The sequence below is a fragment of the Strix aluco genome, chromosome 2 (assembly GCF_031877795.1).
Source record: "Strix aluco isolate bStrAlu1 chromosome 2, bStrAlu1.hap1, whole genome shotgun sequence".
In the NCBI taxonomy this organism is placed as follows: Eukaryota; Metazoa; Chordata; class Aves; order Strigiformes; family Strigidae; genus Strix; species Strix aluco.
The window spans coordinates 44,998,752-45,022,795 of record NC_133932.1 but is presented as its reverse complement, the minus strand read 5'-3'; positions in this window follow the sequence as shown (position 1 = coordinate 45,022,795).

Below are 24,044 nucleotides of genomic sequence, written 5' to 3'. Positions count from 1 at the left end.
GGGAGTTGTCGGTGTTTTTTTTCTTTTTTTAGACAGAGCACTTGAAAATATGTCCCTTGCATAGTAAGGCTTTTTGGCTCAAAGTCATGGAATTGGACATCAGGTTATAAAATGGTATAAAATAAACTTTATTGCAAATGTGCCAGCTCACAGAGTAGGGAACCTGCCAGAAAACTATTTGCTAATCCTTTTGGAAGGATTCTCTGAAACAAAATATTCCTGGCTACTGAGTTTGCAGAAGTGAGAAAAAGGTCTCCAACCTTCCACTCCAAATCATTAGGTAAATGAAATTCAGGTTTTCTTGGAAAGGAAACAAAAAATCCTCTAGTACTGTAAATGGAATATCCTCTGGATGTATTTTTTAAACACTTCCAGCAGTGTAATTTCAGGTGGTTACAGCCATTGAAGTTAAAAAGGCCCACAATAAGTGCAACTTTTCCTACCTTGGATTAAAAAATGTGAAATATTCAAAGTCTTTGTCAAAATAATTGAAGTCTCTTTTCTCACTGTTTTCTGTATGAAAAAGCATAATGTCACTCTTCAAAGAAAAGGAAATCCTACAAAAATCAACATAAAAAATTGTAATCTAAAGATTCTGATGCTGGAAAAACTTTTGGGGAAACTTATTTTTGGTATCCCTCTAAATCTGGGAAAATTGGCAGGAAAATGAGAAGAAATAAGTGTTTATTCCAGCAGAGCATGTAACATCATATATCCAGCATTCTTTTTGCTACAACAGAGTACTTGCAAAAAAGATATTGGTTTCTTTTCATGCATCTGGTTAGAAGAAAACAATATTAAAAAAAAAAATCTGTTTTTCCCTAACAAACACGCAGATCCTTTAGGCCAGAACAAGCTAGAAATTAAAACTCTAAGTCAAGAAGTCAACAAACACTAAAATCAAGTGCTCCAAACATACTTTTTATGGATAAAGGAATTCTGAAGAAGAAAGGCTACAGTTTGAAATACAATTACATTTCTTCTCCCCCCACCTCATCTTGTCAGCTCTTCTTCCAACTTCTGTAGAGCATTAGAAATCATTCTCAGGAAGATTGAGACACTATAACAATTCTCTTACTTTAAGTTTATTTGTAAAATTTCTTTATTACCTTACTGAGTAGCAATCTTGAACATGACGTCTGAATTTAGTAAGTATCAAAGTACTATATAAGTCTAAAAATCTGTAAACAAAAAATTAGTTTCTTCTTATTCTTCATCGTTTCCATTCATTTGTCAAATTTGCTCCTGAATTTTATTCCAAAATTTTTTACTATCTTAAATTCCAACACTCACTAAAATCTTTTGTTCAGAATTTTAGAAACGAAAACTCCTCATGAGCCAGCCAACTTAGCTGACTTGCATAACACACCAAAAATGGCAACAAATATAAAAAAGCACTGGAGTACCCTTATTTTCCATCAATGAATACTAAACAAGACAGACAAAGAAACAAAACAAAAAAATTTGGCAACAGTTAAGTCCTGGCATTTCAAAACCCAGTGTGAAAACTCCACTGTAGTATGAGAAGTATTACTTCTGCAGTGATCTAAAAATAAGTTAAGGAAGATAGAACAAGCAATTCAATGAGAAGAAGTTACATATGAAGACTGAAATAGTCACAGGTACTGCATAACAAAACAATTTGCTTTTTCTGATAATGAACTGGGTCAGACACCAGCCCCCTGAGCAGGTGTTATGACATTTCTCAACTTCAAGGATGGATTTCACAGAGGGCACTGGTTCAACAGTACCAGCTGGGGGCCCTATAAGCCTGAGCTTACACTGCCTTGTGACAAGTATATAGAGAGGCTGGACAGGAGAAGTATAGGAGTCTTCTTCTATTCCTGACATCCTCAAATAATGTTATTTCCTCACGCTTGAAAAGAAGGGGTAGTATTCTCCAATTTTGATCAGTAAGTGCAGAACCTTCCACCTGCACCTTGATATGACAGAGCTGAAAACACTAGTGTAAGAACAAAACCCCAGTGCTGTACATGATTTTAAACAGAAAGAGACTGCCTGTCCTAAAGAATTTTTATGACTACACATACGGCATACACGAGAGATGCAAGTGAAAACTATGACAAGGTAGAAGCTTATTAAGTATTGGTACTAATGATGACCATTGGTCTGAACACACCTCCAAAAAGTATCATGATAAAGTCTGTTTGGAGGACAGACACAAAGGGAAAGATGAAGTCAGCAGTTACACTAATATTTAAGGGCACTCCTCCACAGGAGAGGGGTGTGCCCAGTGAGATGCTGACAGCTGCAAATGGAGTGATGTAAGGTGTGAGGTAGATCTGAGGAAGAGACCTTCCAGGAAATACAGGACTACATTGTCCATCTTAGATAAAGAAGGGAAGTAATCCAGTTGTCAGAAACACACATGTTATCAGTTACAAAACTGAAAGATATCCACTGATGTATAAATTATAGAACTGGGTTTTGGTTGGGTTGTTTGGGTTTTTGTTGGGTTGTTTTTTTTCATTAACACATTGCTAAATATTTACTTTGGGATGCCCTTTGACATAAAGATCAATATATATGAGAATCCAAGAATGCAGTCACAGGAAGACAGATAACTAGTAAATAGTGATTGAGGAAAATTTTAAAAGTATATGTAACACAGGGGAGCGAAAAACAGGTTTTATAATGGAACAGTGGTTTTCAACCTTGCAAAAGCCCTGATCCTAGAAATGTCTTCTCAGGAGTACGTGCTTGCAAATATCCAGAGCTTCCTGTTTTGTACATTCTTTTTCCTCAAACTGTAACCAATGAGTTTTAAAAGCAATGCTAACCTTTCTGTATGTCAACTTATTCCTACTGACAGGTGAGAACAGCAACCTGAAATGCTTCCTAGAATGGACAAGCATGAGGTGTCCAATGTTAAGAAAAGCAACAGTCACAAGTCCTTAAAACCAACTGAAAGACTTAAGAAGAGAGTCCCTAAAATTTTAGGGTAGACATGAAAATAAAGGGAGTAAAAAGGGTCATCTTATTTCATATGTCCCTTTCAGAAGTGTTTATTTTTTGTTAAGAGATACATTAAATCAGCAGCAGCATTCAAAATATTACAGTTAACATATTTCTCCATTCTTCTGCCAGATACAAGTACAAAACAAAAAAGTACTGCTATACAATACAGTCTATGCTGAAGCCTACTACCTCCTTATGGCATCAAAAGAAGTTCCCTTCCCCTATTTGACAGCTGCTGTTAAGTCACATCTGTGATTCTATGGATCGTGAGTTATATACTGTAATCTCGAAGTCAACATTTTTCCTTATGAATTCAGCAGCTGGAAAATCAATTTATCAATCGAGTATTAAACCCCTATTACTCCACATATGTATTTTGAACAGTTATTTAAGAGGTAAGGCAAAAACATGTTACTGCTAAATATTTCCCTGTGTATATAAATATTCATACTTCAAAGTAAATTTCATATTATAAGGAATACATAATCTGCTTACTTTTTTTTCAGATTCAGAAACCTTGCCTGTGTTTCAATAGCTGTATGGAGATTTTTGACTTCATTTTACCCACTTTTTAAGCCACAAGTATGACCACCTTAAAGCTACCAAGCACAGCTGTCCTGAGCCAGGTGAATTCCCAGCCACCTGCAATGCCTGTGATTGGTTCTAGTGACACGAACTAAGGTGATTTTAATTGTCATGTAGAAAGTGAATACAGAACTAAATGCCTGTGAGGCACATAAAACAAGCTACTGGAGACTTTAATCAATGTTAATATGTTCTTCTGTTAGAAACATACACTGTGAGTATCAAATACAGTGCTCTGCTGAAAAGGTGCAGAGCGCTAAATTAAAAGCACAAACATGAGCTCAGAAGAAACCTGATCAAGGTTACAAATATTGCACAAGACTTGGAGACCAAAAAGTAAGAAAAAGCATCGGAGATCTGACAAAACTGGGAAAGGAAAACAACTTCAGATCCTTACTAGCTGCAGTAAATCTTATTCTAACAGACTTCATCATCTTGTTTCATAAAATTAATGGTGATTTAATCCAGTCTCCACACTGTCTCATTCTGCCTATGCTATGGTGTGGTGATTTACACTACACATTTAACTGCAAGTACAAAACCTGTGAAAGACTTGTCCATCCTAATACAACCCAAATGAATATCTCCTCCACTGTTAGTGAGGAGCTACCAAGAAAAAATGCCCAAGGCAATGTCACACTGCCTTTCTAATACATCTGACATTTTGGTAATTCAACATGATAATGAACAATAATTAACTTGTAAGCAGGTCCCATACTCCTCACATCTCTGACAGAGCAATGCTCTCCTGTCAGCAACGGTTTCTGTCCAGAAGCCCCATCCACATATTTGCCAGATTTCACTTGAAGACATTTCCATAGAGATTGATTTACTTATTTATTCATTTTTAAAGCAGTATCTTCAGTGACCAGGATCTGTCACAACATTATGAACAACTGCAGGGTAACCCTAAGTGTGGAAACCTTAATACAATCACAATATATCCTTCGCTGAAAATACCAGTCTGGAAAACTCAGAATTAATGTTGAGGAGGCAACCAGAGGTTTTGACTGTAAGTAAAACACACCACTACCTGTATATTGTTTTAGCACAGAAGTCATTCTTTTCTTATGAGATTTTAGTCAGCAACCCTCATAGAAAAAATGGTTTGATAGATTTGGTTAGTATGTAAAATACAGGTGGAAGATTAGAGAGATTAGTTTACTAAGCAAAACCAAGTTATGGGCAAGAGGAGAAAAGGCCATGTCACCTAGAGGATACCCCTGATAAATTCTGAGATGCAGCATGAACACAAAGTATTTCAGCAGTATGGAGTAATAGTGATGGAATGTTATAATGTATATACAACCACATATCTCATAGTTTTAAGTACTTCAGTCCACAAAGGACCCTGTACAGAAAAAAAAAGGGATTAGTCTGAATTGTACTTACAGATAATATCCCCAGATTCTGTCCACAATTTCATGCTGATTTCATAGCACACACTCTAAGAAAACTATTGTGCTCTGTGCTTCAGCTAGACAGCTGGTAACAGAGACTGTACAAACAGCTGCCTACTTCTCAAGGAGATTGTGGGCAAACAACTATTTATCAGTATTTGGGGGGGGATTTGGGACCCTACAATGATAAATACCACAGACGAACATCACAGAAGATGATTAACAGTCATTCCAAATGACTTCAGAAAATCTGCCAGGAGAAAGAAGGTACAAATCTATTCCACTTAATATAGTTTTCAACTTTTTGCATAAAGATATACCTTCCAAAAACTAGCAACGAGTAAGCACTGTGAAACTTCTGCAGTTATGAACTGAAACTGCTCAAGACGTTATTCTGTTATTTTGAGATTACTCACCCACATTAAAGTATGCAAGGAATTGGACAGTAGTTTCCATTTGTATTATTTCCAGTAACAGATTCAATATTAAAAACAAAGCCAAGGAATTCAAAATCCCCTGAATTTCATGATCACTATTTATGTTCACTAGCCATATTCTGAGAAGTGCTGTAGGCAGCTAGTTACATCTTAAACGATTTAACCACAATAAAATAATTGATTCTTGCCAAACTAGCAAAGTGGTGATGTGCCATGCAGGTGACAAGGGAAGTCTAATAAAAAAATAAAAATAAAATTAAAAAAACCCAGCAGCACAGGTACTCAACTGCATCCATATATTATACCCAGTTATTATCCACCAGAGAAGGTAAAATGGGCTAAGTGACACAAGCACTTGCTGCATTCCCAGACAGCAGTCCCTTTGCTCTGCGATTAATAACTTTGATATTTAGGAGAGGTATCCTATTGTTCTGCCCATCCTTACAGTAAAAACATCATAAAACAGGTCCTAGAACACCAGCTGGGAACACTTATTTTTGCTTACGAGTCTCCTACACAAGGAGACTAGGCTGCAGCAAGACTATCCCTAACAGAAAGCTCCAGGACTGGATGAAGTGGTAGCCCTAGAGAAGCAGGTACCTCATCATTAGACTACTGTTCCATGGGTGTCACCTGTGTTTAATAGGCAACCAGAGGAGCAACTCCTGCCATATTTAATTTCTACTGACCTCAATGAATTTTCAAAAAGGACAAAATCTAGACTTAGTCCACAGCTGCGTCTTAAGCCTCAAGTACTAAGACAGAGAAGATGACAAATAACCCACTTGCCCCATCTGTTGATGTGACGCCACAAGCTTGAGGAGGTTTTATTGGAGATCAAACCCACAAGATATTCAGTTTATGCCCAGCTTAAGTGATTGATATGCTTAAAAATATGTATTTTTCAAAATCTCTCTAGACACAAACAATCTCAACCCATCAAGAAAAGGAGGGGGAAGGGAGGACAGGTTATGGGAAGACCAGCACAGCTACATTACATGGATTAAATTGCAGGTTATTGCATTCCCTAAATTATGTGATGTGGCTGGGGAACAAAGTGACCTGCGGCACCATCCACTCAAACATCCTCCCCCTGCCTTTGGGGTTTCCACTGGCTTTAAGGCTTGCTGCACAGAATATAACATATTCTAAATAAACATCAGGACACTTAGATGAAAGGAAAATAAATCTCTCTTGCATATGGCATAGTTAGAAGCATGGCTACTCACAAGATTTCGGGTTAGACAAGGTATAATAAAATAAGTAATAGAGAATAACAAGGGAAAAGAAGTAGATGACCTAAAGGTCAGCTTTAAATTTTCATCTTCAGTGATTCATCCATTCATTCTAACAACCTCCTTAGTTAAATCTGTTCAATGCTCTAACAGTGTCTATCAAACTTGTTTTGCCTTATTACCACCAAAGCAGGAAAGAAGAAAGGAGGAAGGAGAATGATGAGGCAGTCAGGACAGATTATTTACTTCTGTAGATAAACTTGGAATTTAGAAAAGTTAAACCTTGGTGAGGCCATAAATTTCAAATAGACCAGAAATAAGCAGAAGGAAGAGCCTAAAGCTTTCTCCTGGCAAATGGGAGCCTGTATGGGCAGGGGTCTGTTTTGGGGAGCTGTGGCAGACAAGACAGCCCATGCCCCATGGGACCAACACCACTGGCTGCAGGAGGGTTACCTTCAGCGCAGCATGGTTTGGCCATGTCAGCATTGCACACGCTGCCCATACACAATTGCAAGGGGAGCTCTCCCCAGGCCCTGCACTGCCGCTTCTGCTACAAGGGTAAGAGCTGTAAAAGGAATGAGTCACTTATACAGGGCACACAAAATACATCACATGCTGCTGCATAAGGCAGGAGTGTGAGTAGATATGAGAATGCAGTTATTTCAGGCTACCACCAACCTGGATTGATTTAGAAGCAATAACTTGGAGTTTAAAAAAAATATAATACAATTTATGACTAGTCCCTGAAATGGTAACAGCTAGACAGCTACACACACACAGGGAATTAATTATTAAAAGTTAAATTACATTAATTTCTATTAAACCCAGTACTTTTTTTTCCCCCCCCCGAAGCGTTTTGGGGATTCAAGCCTCCAAAACTTTTTGCCCTTTCAGAGCCTCTGTCCAGTTCAACAACACTGCTGCTCAAAGTTTGCTGATTTTCCTTCCCATCAAAACAGAAACCAGAACACGTTTTTCTTTCTTTTTACCGCTTTCTTCCCTCTTAATTCATCTCTTTACGTATCACTACTAAAAAAAAAAAGATTGCTATTACTTTTTACCAACATGCAAAAATGTGGGGCTTTTTTAAAGACTTGTAATGTTATGTTTACGGTTCGACTCTATGACCTTAAAGGTCTTTTCCAACTGAAATGATTCTATTGTTAGGTTCTTCAAACACTTTGCTGAATCATGACCAGAGGGCCCTCAAATGAGGAAACTTTCTCTCTTAAACATGAAACCTTTTCCACAAAACAAGACTGTCATGAAACAAGAACGCCAAGGTTCACTTAATGCAAATCAATACACAGATATTAGTAGTACTAATGTTTTTCCTACAGTATATTCAATTACTCTTCCTTATTACCTAACGCAACTTTCCCTCTCCAAGTGAATTTACAGTTAAACTTGCTGTATCACTTCACTCTTCCACCACCTGGGAGAACACAACTATATTCTTAGATAACCCTTTCTGAATCCTATGATTACAAGTGTTTCAGAACTCTTATTTCCAGAAACTATAAGCTACATCAATACCTATTTCTGAAAAAAACACTTTCTTAAAACTTCAAGAAATAATACTACTTTAATGGTAAGAAGAACAGACAACTTTTCCCAAAGTAATAAAAATATTTCCATTTTCACTATGTTTCTATACTCAGTCTTATGCACTACCACACCACAAGAAACTGCTTAGATTCTTCACATTTCAAAAGGTTTGGGGGTCCAATCGATTCAGGCCACTTCACATCCCTGCACATTAGATGCTGCAGAACATGTGGTAGAAGTATGCACTACCTGCAAGACCTATCATTCTTAAGTAGGTTTACTTTCCTATGGCAGTTACTGCGTATCCCTGGATTCAGAAGCCCTTGCTGCTGTGTGAGGCAGCTCCCCTCCTCTGGGGAGGGCACAGAGAAGGGAGCACCAGGACAAGAGCCAGCAGTCAGATTGATGGAGAAAGCCGAAGGGCATGACTTGGTATTGAAGGATGAAAGGTGAAGACACTGAAGATCAGACATGGAGTTAAGCTCCTAGAAAACGTAACAGAAACACTTGCTGGTTTCAATTTTGATCAGTAATCCAGGGCACACTCTAGAACTTTCTCAGGGACCTCACATAATTTAAAAAGGCCCTGCTTCCTTTCCTCCTGTTAAGGAGTATGAAGAAGGGCAATTTAAAAGCTGTTATTTCATGACATCATCAGGTAGAGTGGTGATGTAACATGAACATTGAGATTTTTTTTTTTTTTTCAGTATTTCTTTTGTATTACAACTAATGAATCGCATATTTACCTATAAAATAGGTAACACACAGGTGCTCTTAACTGGGGACTTTTTTGTCCAATTTTATCCTACAGTTCACCAAGGGATTCAAGAATATATTTGAGTAGAATATCAAGTCATGAATAAAACAGGATTTTACAAAAAATTTTTTATTGGAAGGCTTTGGGTTTTTTTAATTTTTATTTTTTAATCTGAAATGCTGTATGGAGTTCTTAGGGGGGCTTTCTGCAGCCTCTGGAATTAACTCCTTTTGCTCTACATACATATATAAATTAAAATTATCATATGGAATTTTTTCTGAAAAGAAAATACTCTTGTGAATGAAATAAAGTACTTCAGCTGAAATGCAAATTTTTGGTCTAATCACCTCCACATAACCTTACACATGTACTGCTCTTAAAAGGAAAACCTAGTCGTAGCACTACAATTCAGCCCAGAGAAACTGTATCAGCAGAAACACAATTCTGGGGAACGTAAATTTACAGCTAAAGTTAATGACCTTCCTAGAATATATCAAGAAACCAACATAAAGAAGGCAGCAATATATTTTCTGTTATTCTTGGTAGTTTAAGTCTTTAAATCAATTCTTCACTTATTGTTAGTTATTTCTCCTCCAAAACACTACACAAAAAGAGAACATTAACCATAGAAATAATGGTTTAACTAATTGACTTAAAAATCAGTCCCTCTAGACTATCCAGCAGATAAGTATCAAGAGAAATACATTACTTAAGACAATTAGTGAAAGGTTCAAAAGTTCATTCCTGCTTGGAAACGAGTTTAGTGGTTGCCAAATCTTTTCCTTTCCATCAAAACTGGAAGGTTTAAAAATCCATCTCTTAGCGATTTCCTGGAGACACTAAGGCTGCACCTCAGCTTGACAGGGCTGAGCATGTAACCCCCTCCACCATGTTCTGCCTGTGTGCTAGGGAGGGAGGCACAACCTGCCTCAAGCACTCCCCAGCTCCTGCTTGCAGGTTTGCCACGACCTCTGTCCCTGTAGAGGGGACCATGGGCCTTCAGGCAGCAGTGGCTGTTGATTTACCTTGGGGGTCCGAGCACCCCAGGGGTCCCCAGAGGATCAGGGTACCCTGACCAAGAGTGAACCCTGATGCTAAAATGAGAAACAATAGTTTTTTGATCCTTCCTTTGCCCAGGATCCAGAAAGAAATAAGTGAGAAAATGGGATGGTAAACACAGGAAATATGGCTAAAACATGACCTGTCCACAGTGCAGCCTGGGTGCTATTTTAGTCAATCCTTGCACATGTTTCTGTGCCTGCATGAGCACCCTTCCCCCAGCAATGAATTCCATCTCCTACTAGTTTTAATAAAGATAATGGAAAAGCATTCCATTTTGTTTGAGCAGAAGACCAGTCACATTTACAGGTTTTTAGATAAGAATAGTTATACATACACATTTATTGTTGCATAGGGTTACATTTATTAGTTGCATTTTAAAAGTACACCAGCAAGATCAGGGTATGATGACAATTCTGATTTTAATTTGAAGAGTTCTGCAAACACATGGGATGGAGTGCTTAAAAAGAGCTTTTGCAAACAAGGGCATGAAGACTGATTCTATAAAATTCTACAAAGGCATTCAAGACAATATTTCACAGGTCTGAACACTAGCTTCCATTTGAAAGTGAAAGTTTTTCAGGCAGAGTCTTAGCAACATTTGTAAATCCCATCGGGCATCTTCCCAAATTCCTTGTAAAATTTTGGCCAAGTCTGCTTATGGCCAGGAACTTGTTTGAGCAAAGTATTTCCGGCACCAAAAAAAGGCACTTCACTGCTGAGTGGACTCTACAACAGCATTTAGAATCTACTTCTCATTGATTTCTTTAAGTGCTTAAGCATAGCTTTAAAGTTTCAGTGGTACTGTTTTCCTTTTGTTGCTAACGGCTGTAAAAATCTAAGTATATGAATCAAAGTACACTGAACATATATAAATATACCATTATGCTTCATTTCATGATGTTTAGCACTTGTTATTCAAGAAATAACACATTACACGAGTAAAAAAGACAGCATAAATATCCCTGTGCTAAAGAGCTTACAAACGTGAGTTCTGCATGGAAATCCACATACCTAAAGTTTTTGATATAAGCCAATCTTGCAGTGATGACATTTAAAAGACACAAAGTTACACTCAGATATGACACAGGGGAGGTGGGGGTGTGGTGTAAAATTGTAACAATAAATGCTTGTATGACTTCTGGGGAGAAGAGGCAAGAATGGAAGCATACTAAGCATTTGTCAAAACTATGTCAAAAATAGCACACAATTCAAGCAAGCTGCCCCCATGTCTGCCCTTCCCATTCTCTGGTTCATGTACCACAGAGCACTCAGAGAAAGTGGACTTGAGTCAGATGGACAAAAACAAGACATCTTCCAAGAGCACGCCGAATGCTCACCATTGCCAATTAACATGTGTTCAGTGCAGCCTAGAGCTAGTCCAAAGGAAACTCCCTTGACATGGTGTCCTACAGCACAGATGTGGGACACTCAGCACCCACCCTGTTGCCCTACAGATTTGCTACTGCTGGGCTGCCATTTGTGCTAAGGTAGGCATTGCCTAACATCACTGTCACAGCAAGGAAAGAAGATACTTCACACATTTTAATGTGAAATCCATTGTAAAAATCCTCTAAGCTTCATAAACAATCTGTAACAAGCCTTTCGGAAGGAAAGGAACTGTTCTGTTCATAACTCCAATGAAAGCGAAAATGTTGGCTTCAGCAGTCCATTAATAGAGACTATTGCAGATGCCTATCTTTCCTTCTAAAATGAAAAAGCCTTATGCTTACTCCTAGCTCTATTATTTTCCATCTTAAACATTGTCTCTCTAATCCTGAATTGTTCTATCTCTCAGTATCCTAATAGTGACTCACATTCTTTGCTACACATTTTCTCCTCAAGGTCCAGGATTTTCTTATCTGGCACTTAAAACCATTTAACCAATTTAACTACTTTTCATACTAGCAGCACATCAATAAACCAAAGAATATTGTTTTTCAGGTTCCTACTGAGAAGATAAAACTCAGCAGTCTCCTAATGCAACAGAGATAAAATAAACAGGATCATTCAGGTTAGAATGATGGAGAAGAAAATTGTATTTGATGCCCTTCACAAATTCCAAGAAGTTACTACGAAAAGCCTCACACCCACGTGCGTGGTCACTGTTAGCAAGGGCACTGTCAGAAAACCGTGGGTCATCAGGAGGTGGCGGCTGCTAGGAAGCCTGCAGTCAACATGGGAAACGTCAAGTATCATGGACTTTCTGCAAACTGCCTGGCAGGTTATCATCATGGTCATCCAGATCACAGGCCTACGTGACTCATATTTTAGTCATAACGGTAAAATGACTTAGTTCAGAATGAAGGTCTAAATACAGGCAAAGGTGAAAATAAGTCTGCTTAGATAGTAATTCAACACATAAAATAATTTATGAAAAAGTTGGGGGGAGAAAAGTGAAGAGCCAGGAAGCTGTTGGGTGGATGATGTTTATATCCAGCTCCCTTGAGAAGCTCAGGCAACTGTAATAGCAGCCAGGCATTTCAGGAATAGCCATTTTAAAGGAAAGAGGCCTATAAACTTAGCCTGAATTTACAGCAGACTCCTGGACGAAGATGATTTCATTTAACCAAGTCTATGGAACAGTCTCTTACAGGTCTACTTAGTTATCCTAAGTTTGAAAGACAACTGTAAATATATTGCAAAGAGTAACATTGCTGTAAATCCTGCCTGATGTTATATATCTAGGAATCCACAATCCCACGCTATTAGGTAAACACCATTTGTATCCTAATGTTTTGGGTATAAGGATGTAAAGAATATCTTCTTTCTGCCAGAGCTTGTCCATTAGAGGTTCCATAATGTTAACTGCTAAAGAAGCCACACGGACCATGAAATACAATCTCGTGTTTCCTAGAGGTTACCTCTTTTCCCAGTAATGCAGAATTACAAAGAGACTGACAAAGCAAACTTCAGGGTGAACGGAAATGGATGGATAGGAGACTCATCAAATCATCACGAAAATCTAAACTTAAAAACAAAAATATAATCTGAGAAATCACAGGGGTTGAAGCTCCATAAAAGGGAAGAATATAATCCTTCACTTTTTCTTTAATAGAGAACTCTTAAAATGTGGTTGTTCAGTTGTTGGAGTGGTTTGGGGTTTTTGAGGTTTTTTTTGTTTTGGTTTTGTTTTTTTTTTTTTTTTGCAAACTGCAATTTACTACCTTTCAGTTGTTATTCCCATAAGATTGAGACCTTAAGAAATCAATATGCTTTACCTAATGTATCAGAAAGAAAGAAGGCATTCCAAACAGAAACAGGATTAAATAAAATCAAACAAGCATAATTAATAATAAATTTCTTTTGGGTTTTATAATAATTTTTTATGTGAAAATAAAAGCTGCATAACAGGAATAATTTTTAGACATGCAAAATAATAATGAAAACAGCAAGGAGGAAAAATGAGAAATAAATTTACTTAATATTATTGTTTACCAAGCTAATAACACTTATCTCTCTGGGGCACAGTGAAGAAGAGTTAATGCTTGTAACACCCACAGAAGCTGAAAGTTGCTATTTAAAGTAGTAGGTATTAAAATACAGGTGTAGCTAATTCTTATTTTAATTTTCCATTTGTATGGTAATTTTTTTTACTAGTGTTCTACTCAAAAAAGTAATCACAAAAATTTTTACTTTGAATTAAAGTAGAAGGAAAATCCTTTTGTTCGTAACATGCCAGTCAGAGAGGGACCTGGGGGTGTTGATTGACAGCCAGCTGAACATGAGCCAGCAGTGTGCCCAGGTAGCCAAGAAGGCCAATGGCATCCTGGCTTGTATCAGCAATAGCGTGGCCAGCAGGGACAGGGAAGGGATCTTACCCCTGTACTCTGCACTGGTGAGGCCGCACCTCGATGACTGGGTTCAGTTTTGGGCCCCTCACTACAAAAAGGACATTGAATGACTCGAGTGTGTCCAAAGAAGGGCAACGAAGCTGGTGAAGGGTCTGGAGCACAGGTCGTATGAGGAGCAGCTGAGGGAACTGGGATTGTTTAGTCTGGAGAAGAGGAGGCTGAGGGGAGACCTCATCGCCCTCTACAACTACCTGAAAGGAGGTTGCAGAGAGCTGGGGATGAGTCTCCTTTAACCAAGTAACAAGCGATAGGACAAGAGGGAATGGCCTCAAGTTGCGCCAGGGAAGGTTTAGACTAGATATAGGAAGCATTTCTTTACAGAATGGGTTGTTAGGCCTTGGAATGGGCTGCCCAGGGAGGTGGTGGAGTCCCCATCCCTGGAGGTGTTTAAGAGTAGGGTCGACAATGTCCCAGGTCCTCCAGATAACTCAGTTCTTCGTGAGTGATCATGTAATTCTTCTTCCCACCAATAGTGCCTTCCTAGCTTTACACACCAGCAAACTGTGCTAGAGTTTACTTCCCAAGAAAAGTTTCTAAAACAATATAAACAAACAAATAAAACCCAAGATCTGTTCCTCACAGACAGCCCCTCACAGACTCTCACAGCTTCCCACCACTGCACAATCTGCTGGAAATCCTCAGCTCAAGACACTGCACTAGTTTTGGTATGAGCTGCCTTTGGAAAACATCTTTTGCACATTAATTAATTCTCCTTACCTTTAATTTCTATCAGCATTTGTTTCACAGCTTTGTTCCATGATGCTGCAGAGATGGGAGCAAAAGGTCTGCAAAAGGCTGTATCACTTCACAGCTTGCCATCCCTCCCTTAAACAAGGAAACATTTGCTCGTTCTGGGTCGTGTTTCCAGTGCTAGTTTAACTCTGGTTCTGCCATACAAAATAGCTCTCACATCAGTCAGTGCAGCACACCTCAAGAGAGTAAAATTCAGGAAGGCTTATCTGCCACTGTTGCAGAGCTGATGGGTTCCACTACACCTTTCCCCGGGTTGCAACAGGCTGCAGAGGCAGTCTGCTCAGCCCTATAAGCTCTGATTCTTGCAGTAACCACATTGCTAAGGAGATAGCCTAAAAACATAGCCTGCCCTTTCTTGACTTCTGTTGGTATGACAATAAAAACATCTAAGGCTACTGAATGGAACAGGTAGACTCTGTGAAAGTCATGTTGATGGGCTGAGTCATCATCATCAACTGTGTTGTCCACAATAAGCCAGACAGAAATATTCAGAATCAAGTAACAACTCACATAATTCACTCAAACAAAAAAAAAAAAATCAGAACTGCCATGGAACACGATAACCTTTAGTTTTAGGACACCATCATAAATTGCAAAAGGAAGATCTCACTTTAGAAAAGTATTTCTAAATTTCCTGGCTCACCTAAAGCCTTTTCTATGCCAATCACTTGTGGACTGAGAGAAGAGGGTAGAGGAGTCATTCATCTTTACTACTATAAACATAAAGTTCTAATTTTTTTAAAGATCTGAGTTAGCCAGACAGTGAGGTATATGTTTCATTATTAAAACTGATTTGCCTCACATTGCCCACAAGGGCTAAGAGGAATTTAAGCTCCTACCTTGCAAAATAAAGCATCCCCAACACAGAAATTGCTTTTCTTGTATTCACAACAGTGAAATAGTAAGTCTTGCAAAAAGAACTCTGCCCATTTTACTTTTCATCACAGTTTCCAAAATTAAATCATGCTTTACAGGCTGGACACAGCAGTCCAGGACTGGGAAAAGGCAGGTTATTAAATCTGCTGGGTCAGCCCAGGACTAATGGTAGTTCAGTAGGTCCGTTCAGAAAATGGATATACATATCGCCACAGAAGAAGTGTTAAGGAAGTGGAAGTCAAGACATTCACATGGTGGTAGTTTAGGAATATGTGTATGAGTACAGGAAGAATTGTCCACAATCCAGCTAAACTTTTTTCTTTTCCTAGTGAATCTATTGACATAATCACAGAATTTCTGACCTGAAACATAATCAACAAAGTGGATTAAAAAAAAAAAAAAAAAAGCCTTTGCTTCTATGCAAACTAATATCTCCACACATAGTAACCAGCAATGCACATGGATACCTAACAATGGCAGATAGGATTTTCATTCTTTTGTTCCTACCACAAGTTAGTCTAGTTAGATTTCTGCAGAGAATAAGCCTGCAGATATCTCAGTCTAGGAGAACTCTTGGGTCAAAACAGACAATGTTTGCATTAGGAGAAAAATACCTCAAAGTACAATCAAAATTACAAAGGAAGCTGCAGAAAGTACAAATACGTCCTGCAGCTTAAAAATGCCTTTTAACAGAGAATCAAAATGGATGAAAGAGAGGATGTGTTATTCTCTCTTCTCTCTCTTTGAGAATATAATAAAAAAGTCAAGTACAAAAAACCCATTGGGAAACTCTGCACATTCAAAATTATTCTACTTCAAGTCACAATGTGTACTACAGAGGTGCTTAGCTTGATAAAGGTGAAATCTTGTCTCTAAAACTCTGCATGTTCTTCAGACCCAATCTTATTTTAAAGTAATAGACTGAAACTTAATCTCTGGATTCAGTCATGTAGAAAATAAGTTTGGACTACTAAAATTAGCAGCAAGTCTTCCCAGAGCTTAATGTTTTAAAATATTTTAACAACAGTTTTTGGTATTGCATCTCAATAGAGAGCAAAATAATATTGTCTAATGCTATTTTCTAATAAAAAAACCCTGAAACTCCATTCTTATCCATAAAAAGGTAAAAGGTCAGCATGTTTTAATGCATTGTCCTAGACAACACTAAGAATAATATGTAGCTTTTCCCTTCCTTTAGCCAAATACAACTCATATGTAATGAGTGTCCCTCATGTGACAAAAAAAAAAAGCAAATAATATTATCTAATAATAACATTTTTTTCCTCCTCAAAAATATTAAGTGCTTGTAGCTTAGTTTTTTCTCAGGAAAGTTATTCCTCCCATCTGCTTATAAAGGAGTTATGACATCAGTCTAAAGTTAATACAAAGCAACAATGTAAATTAAAAATTCAAAGCATAATAATTGAGCTTAAAAACTTATCACTCATTCTTGCCACTGGGAAAAGTAAGTGAAAAATCAGATGGTGTCTTAGTCCTTCTCCAGAACACTAGCTGTCAAGCTTGAAAAGCTAGTGAACATTTTCTCTTTCTTAAAAAAAAAAAAAATTAAAAAAAATCAAACTTTTTATATGCTTGTTAATTTAAAAAAGGAAAGCAGAAATAATAGCATGCAAGTATTGTCACCATCAAAACAAAGGAAATACTGGAAATCTAGAATGCATTTTTTTGTGTGGTCTTCCAGAGGGGCCTGTGCAGGAGCACAAATACCCCCCGATTGTGCCTAACCTCACATGGGAGACCAAGAGAGCTCGCTTCCAGACATACCAGCTCCTCCTCAAGTGTTGTTTTATGAAGCAGATGGAAGGCTGAAGACTAATGAAACACAAAGACATTGCCCAGCACCTATGTGAACAGACCTTGCAATCAGATTTCCAAAAGCCATGGGAAATTGAGTCTAAGTAAAAATTACAGTACTAAATCAATTACTTTTAAAACAATACTGTGTCTTTGGAGAAGACCAGAACACAGTTTTATGTCAAAGATTGAAACAAATCGCGCTATTCAGCACAAACCACTGACCAGGAGAAAACCAATTATTTATGCTCCATTATACGCTACATGGTATTAAAATCTTTTGCGTTATTTATAGTACCTGCACTCATTATAGCAGAAATTGCTTGCAATCTTCAATATCACCGAAAGGTGGCATTTGTAATATAACAGAATAGCATAATATCATCATGAGCTTTGAGTAATCAAAAGCTTCTTACATAAATAGGTTTAATTATTTTTTATAGCTTCCGTACTGAAACTGACCTGGCCAAGTTGTCTAACCACACACAGCAGATGACAGATAAATGGGTGGATAGTGTAACTGTACATCCATAAAGAGCCTCAAAGACATAAGAGTGCATGAATCAATTACAAAAATGCAAATACACAAAATAATAATAGGTTAAGAAAAAGGTCATAAAACTACCAGGAAGGCAATAAGTAGCTAGGAATAGAAACCAATAACTGGTTCAATATATGACAAAGCAGTTTAAGACAGAAAAACAAGTCATGTAGTAATTTCACTTTACAATTTCAGAAAGAATCTCTTTTTTGTTTCTACACTACATACAAATACATTATTTTCTTAAATGCTAATTAAATAAAACTAACTGAAAGGTATAGAACATGATTTTAAAAACACTTCCACCATTTTTTTTCCTCTAGTAACAGAATCTCTTCTTTTTGAGCTCAAGCTAATGAAGTATAGTAAACAAAGGTAACAATATCTATAAGCCTAATTTAATTCCCAATTAAATTTTTATCGTGGTTTGGTTTATTACACAATTTTATGTCACTGCTAGCAAGACCTGCTGTGAATGGGTGGAGAAAAAGAAAGAAAAAACAGTTCCAGGACTTAATGTATGCCGAGTCCTGTGAACACGCTACCTGTTACACCAACATCCTCCAGAGAGACGTAACTCTGTATTATCTCTGCGACACAGGAAGCAAGCACACATGTTCAGGGACTTCCCCAAAGGCACACAATAATGCAGGGGAAGAACAAACTAGAAACCACTGTAGTCGGTTTTCCCAGCATTATACACAGGCATGGAGATTACAGTGTACCTTTGCTGCATTTTCCCCTTGGTCCCATTAGAAATTCTATATATAATTTTCCCTACTCCATCTGCATATCATTTCTGAAAATTACAGAGGTTGAAGCCAATTACTGTTCTTGAAGTTACAGAACCTAATTGATTCCAGTAGCTATTAGTGTCCAGAAGCTTCAAATTTGTTCCTCTACTACCAGTTTTAAAAGAATAAGAAAAAGAAAACTGGTTATAGCTGTTCAGTAGGCGGAGCTCAAAGAAGCAACTGAATTCCTGCTCAGATGAGAGCAATACAAATGGTATACTCTTCACTTCACTGGGAGAGAGGAGGAACAGTTCCTCTGACCTGTGGGTTTCATGAGCATGCAGATATCACGTGTTTCTAATCAGCTATTGTTTCATAGACTACCATGTTGGAAGGGACCTCAAGGATCCTCTGGTCCAACCTTTTTTGGCAAAAGCACGGTCTAGACAAGATGGCCCAGCACCCTGTCCAGCTGAATCTTAAAAGTGTCCAATGCTGGGGGATCCACCACTTCCCTGGGGAGATTATTCCAGTGGTTGATCATTCTCATTGTGAAAAATTGTCCTCTTGTGTCCAATCAGAATCTCCCCAAGAGTAACTTGTACCCGCTACCCCTTATCTTCTCCATGTGACTCCTTGTAAAAAGGGAGTCTCCGTCTTCTTTGTAGCCATCCATTAAATACTGGAACATTGTGATAAGGTCTTCCCTAAGCCTTCTCTCCTGATGGCTGAACAAACCCAATTCTCTTAGCCTTTCCTCATGCGGCAGGCTTCCTAGTTCCTTGATCATCTTTGTGGCCTTTCTCCAGCCTGTCTACACCATTTTTTGTATTCAACTAACTTTGATTTCTAGATTATTTTTGAACTGGTAGCACTAAAACTTACTGTGAGAACGGTACAGCACACAACTAGAAGGAACAAGCCTAGGGGACAGCCACTCAGTGTTGATCCACAGTTTTACATCTGGGAGGTGTTCAATGACCATGATGGAGAAGCAGCTTTTAGAAACTCCTTTTGAAGGAATTTCTAGAACCATCAACACAAAATCTCTAACTGCGCTGCTTCCAAAAACTCTTTACATGTTTTGAGCAATAACTGTGAACACAAAGAAATCATGGTCAAAGTACCTGTAAGACACATTCGTACATGTTTTATCTAAACAAGAAGTCAAAGCATCTGTTAATTTAGAGAGAACTTCTTTCAAGAAATCTCTACTGTAGTACAGTATACAACCTATTGAGGTTTGACTTTTGTATATTCCACTGAAATCAAAATTATTTCCAGCTGCTCTGCTAGCACCTTGCTAGGTCCATTCAGCTGAGACTTCCACAATCAGCATTTAAATTAAGCAATCACTGCACATTTTGATAAAAGATATGTAATTCTCGTTCAACACAGGACATTATGAATAGCATAACACAGTTTTCTAGCATGGAATTAAGGTAGTGACAAGTGGGCTTTTTTGCTTATATCAAAAAAAGCTATAGAATATAATAACCTATTAAACGAAAAATAGTGCATGCCAGAAAAAAAAAATCTGTAAATTCCCCAAAATACCACAGCCAGAACTGATGGAATGCAATCGAGGAGCAAAAATTTACAAATCTCTGTCTAAAGGTAAGCAAAATTCACGTTTTTATTCATTAGTAACCATATCTCTGAGTGAGTTTTATTTCCAAAGAGTACACTGCACTGAGCTACACTCCTCATGTTAGCATTTGTAAATAAAAGAGGGAGCAGCACTGAACAATAATTACAAACTTGTCATAAAAATGTCACACATTTGGAGCATAAGCCTGGGTGCAAAACATTTTTGCATGTAGCTTTAGCAAAAAGCAAGCACCAAAGTCTCTTGGGAGCAGCCATGTGCTGGGAGAGGTGCTTATGTGCAACACGCAGTACCCAGCAAGAGATCTGCTCCATCCACTCTGGGCTTTTTTTGCACTTGAACACACAGCCCACATCATTAGTCAGCCCCTGGGGTCACAAATTTAACAACAAGCTATCATGAAGTTTACAGTACTGAGGTTTAGAAGACCATATCTTGGAAATCTTGTTGCATGGTGCACATACACACATTGGCCTATCTTGCCCCATGCAATGACAACAGCCATCTATTAGAAACGGAGCTAAAAGTTGCAATACGTTTGTAGATCTCAGTCAAGCCCTGTCCAGTTTGTCTTGCACCATTTCACTTGCTGTCAGCTCAAATCCTGGACAGTTATTCCTGCTGTACTCTCCAGAGCTGTATGCAATGGGCAACCAGTGGGTAACCACCCTGTTTAGTGGCAGTGGAGAGGTGGGTGCTCAGCTTACCACACAGGTTTTTCAGACCCACTTTTGGAGTTCAAAGAGGATCTGGTCTCTCTGAAGTAGCCACAGCAAGTTCGCAAAACTGGAGCAACCTTCTTGGTGGTGTAGGCACCAAGGCTGCTCAAGAAGAATAAGGCAGCTGAGCCCTGGTTAGCTGCTTCCAGGCAGGAACATAGTTTCCTGCGGTCAACTTTCTGAAGCCAGCACCGTCACAAGCGCCATGTGTGTTGCAGTGCATTACAGGAGCACCATGGGGCAGGAGATCAGGCCACAGAGAGCAGCATAGATACATGATGCCCATCGGCACTGCATGCAATACCCACTCACACACCAGGATGACCCAGACCCTCCTCTCCCTGCTCTTTAAAATCAAATCTGGGGCAGGCATGGCTAGAGTGCTTCATCCATCTGGGGTCTCCCACAACCCACCCACAGCTGCTTCGCTCATTCCCTGCAAATGGGTAGAAAGCATTTTGCTGAGCTGCTGCTGCCAAAGCAAAGACACAGGGAAGCAACCAAGTGAGCTGGGCTGACAAGGGAAACTGCACAAGAGAAAGTTTCTGCTAGGACAGAAACTGTGGTTTTGTCCAGAAGAAGAAAGATGCAAGGTGATGGTGAAACAGATAATGGAATGAAGGGAATAAAGAAAAAAGAAAAGATATGCAAGAGAAGAAAAACAAGCCTATGAAATAGAAGCTACCGTTAATGGAAAACAAGAACTTCCTTTACCTAGTTTCTAGAAAAATCTACAAATAGTATCTAAAATACTAAAAAAATGCATCCGTAAATTAACACAGAAGAGGAAGCAATACTAATAGGAGAAATTTGAATGTTCAGTTCACTGCAGTGAGTCATGTGGGTCAGAAACTGAAAGAGTAAACTCCAGTTACTTCCATACTTCCTTAGCTCAGGATATTCTGAATTGATAATCTCATTTATATCCAGTTTCAGAAGATAAGCTTCCAGTTCTACTTAGTGTGAGTTGTAACATCTGTAATTATTTCAGAAATATCAGACAGGAGGAACTGGAGCTCCGTGCTCAGTCAGAAAGTTATGATATCATAGGAATAACTGAAATATTGTGGGACAACTCACATGACATGATCGCGATGGATGGCTTTAGGCTCTTTCATAAAGACTGGCAGGGAAGAAGAGGCCTTGTCATGCTCTATGTTAAGGAGAGCCTTGAATGTACAGAAGTCAACTACAGCAATTATAGAAGTCTTGCTGAGTGCCTCTGGGTCAAGAACAGAAGGATCATGTCCAAGGGGGATCTGCTACCGGCCTCCAAACCAAAACAATAAGGCCAGCGAAGCAGTATTTGGGTCACTTAAGCAAGCTTCAGGTCAACAGAACCTGGTTCTTATGAGTGACTTCAACTACCCAGACATTTGTTGGAAGAACAATACAGCAGCTCACATGTCATCCATCAAGTTCCTGGAACATGTAGAGGACTGCTTTCTCATATAAATATTAGATGTGCCAACCAGGAATGAGGCACTTTTGGACTTGTTACTTACAAAATAAGAACACCTGCTTTGTAATACCTCAGTTAGGGATAGCCTTGGCTATAGCGATCACAATATTGTGGAGTTTGGGATCTGGCTGAGAATGCTGATAGTTAGTACTAAGACAAAGATTCTAGATTTTAGAAGAGCAAACTTCAGCTTGCTCAGAGCTTAGTTGGGAAGGATTCTGTGGGAAGCTTCCATGAAGGATAAAGGAGATATCAAGTGCTGAGAGTTTTTCAAGAATACTCTCCTGGAAACACAAAATGAAGTCATTCCCTTTAAAAGTAAGGGAAGTAGACAGAGCAAGAGACCCCTTAGCCTAACTGGGAGCTTCTGAGTCTGCTCAAAACCACAAGAGAAGCATACAAGAGATGGAAAAGTGGACCAATACCCATTGAGAACTACAAGGACCTTGCCAGGCTGTAAAGAGATACAATTAGAAAAGCAGAAGTTCAGCTCAAATTGAAATTGGCCAGAGATGTCAAGAACTACAAGAAAGGGTTCTACAGGTACATAAACAGTAAGCAGAAACTGAAGGAAAATATTGGCCTGCTGTTGAACAGGAGAAGTGAATTAGTCACCAAGAATGCTGAAAAGGCAGACGTTCTCAATGTTTTCTTCACCTCTGAATTTACCAGCACTGCTGGACCCCAAGCCTTGGGAACAGGTTGGTGCAAAGACAGACCCACCGTCAGTGAAGGAACAGTTGGTATGTGAAATCCTACAGGGCCTTGACCCCTACAAATTGATGGGCCCTGATATTATCCACCCAAGAGTGTTAAGAGAGCTAGATGACATCATTATAATGCTGATCTCCATCATCTTTGAAAAGTTATGGAGATTGGGGGACACCCCAGAAGACTGGAAGGCTAATGTCACACCCCCATCTACAAGAAGGGCTTAAAGGAGGATCGAGGAAATTATAGGCCCATCAGTCTTACTTCAGTCCCTAGGAAAGTTATGGAACAAATCCTCCTGGGGGCTGTCAAAGTCAAATGTAGCATGTGATTGGGAAAAGCCAGCATGGATTCACCAAGGGCAAATAGTGCTTGACAAACCTGATCACCTTCTGTGACCAAGTAACCTGTTTGGTTCATGGGGGCAAGTGGTGGATATTGTCTACCTAGATTTCTCCAAGGCTTTTGATAGAGTTCCCCACAGCCTCCTCCTAGAGAAACTGATGTATTACGGTGTAGACAAGTGGTCTGCGTGGTGGGTGGGGAACTGGCTAACAGGCCACATCTGAACAGTGGTGGTAAATAGCCTTTATTCAAACTGGCAACCTGTCACAAGTGGGGTTCCCCAAGGATCAATACTGGGCCCAACACAATTTAATATCTTCACAAGTGATCCGGATGATGGGATCAAGTGTACCCTGATGAAGTTTGCCAATGATATCCAACTGAGCAAGGAAGTAGACACTTTGGAAGTGAGAGTCACCCTGCAGGAAGACCTGGATAGGCTGGAAGAGTGGGCTAACAAGAACCTTAAGAAGTTCAACAAGGACAACTATAAGGTCTTGCGTCTGGGAAAATATAATCCAGGAGTCCACCACAGACTGGGATCTATCCAGCTGGGAAGCAGCTCTGTAGAAAGGGTGGATAAGAGCAATATGAGTAAACAGTGTGCTGCAGCAGCAAAGAAAGG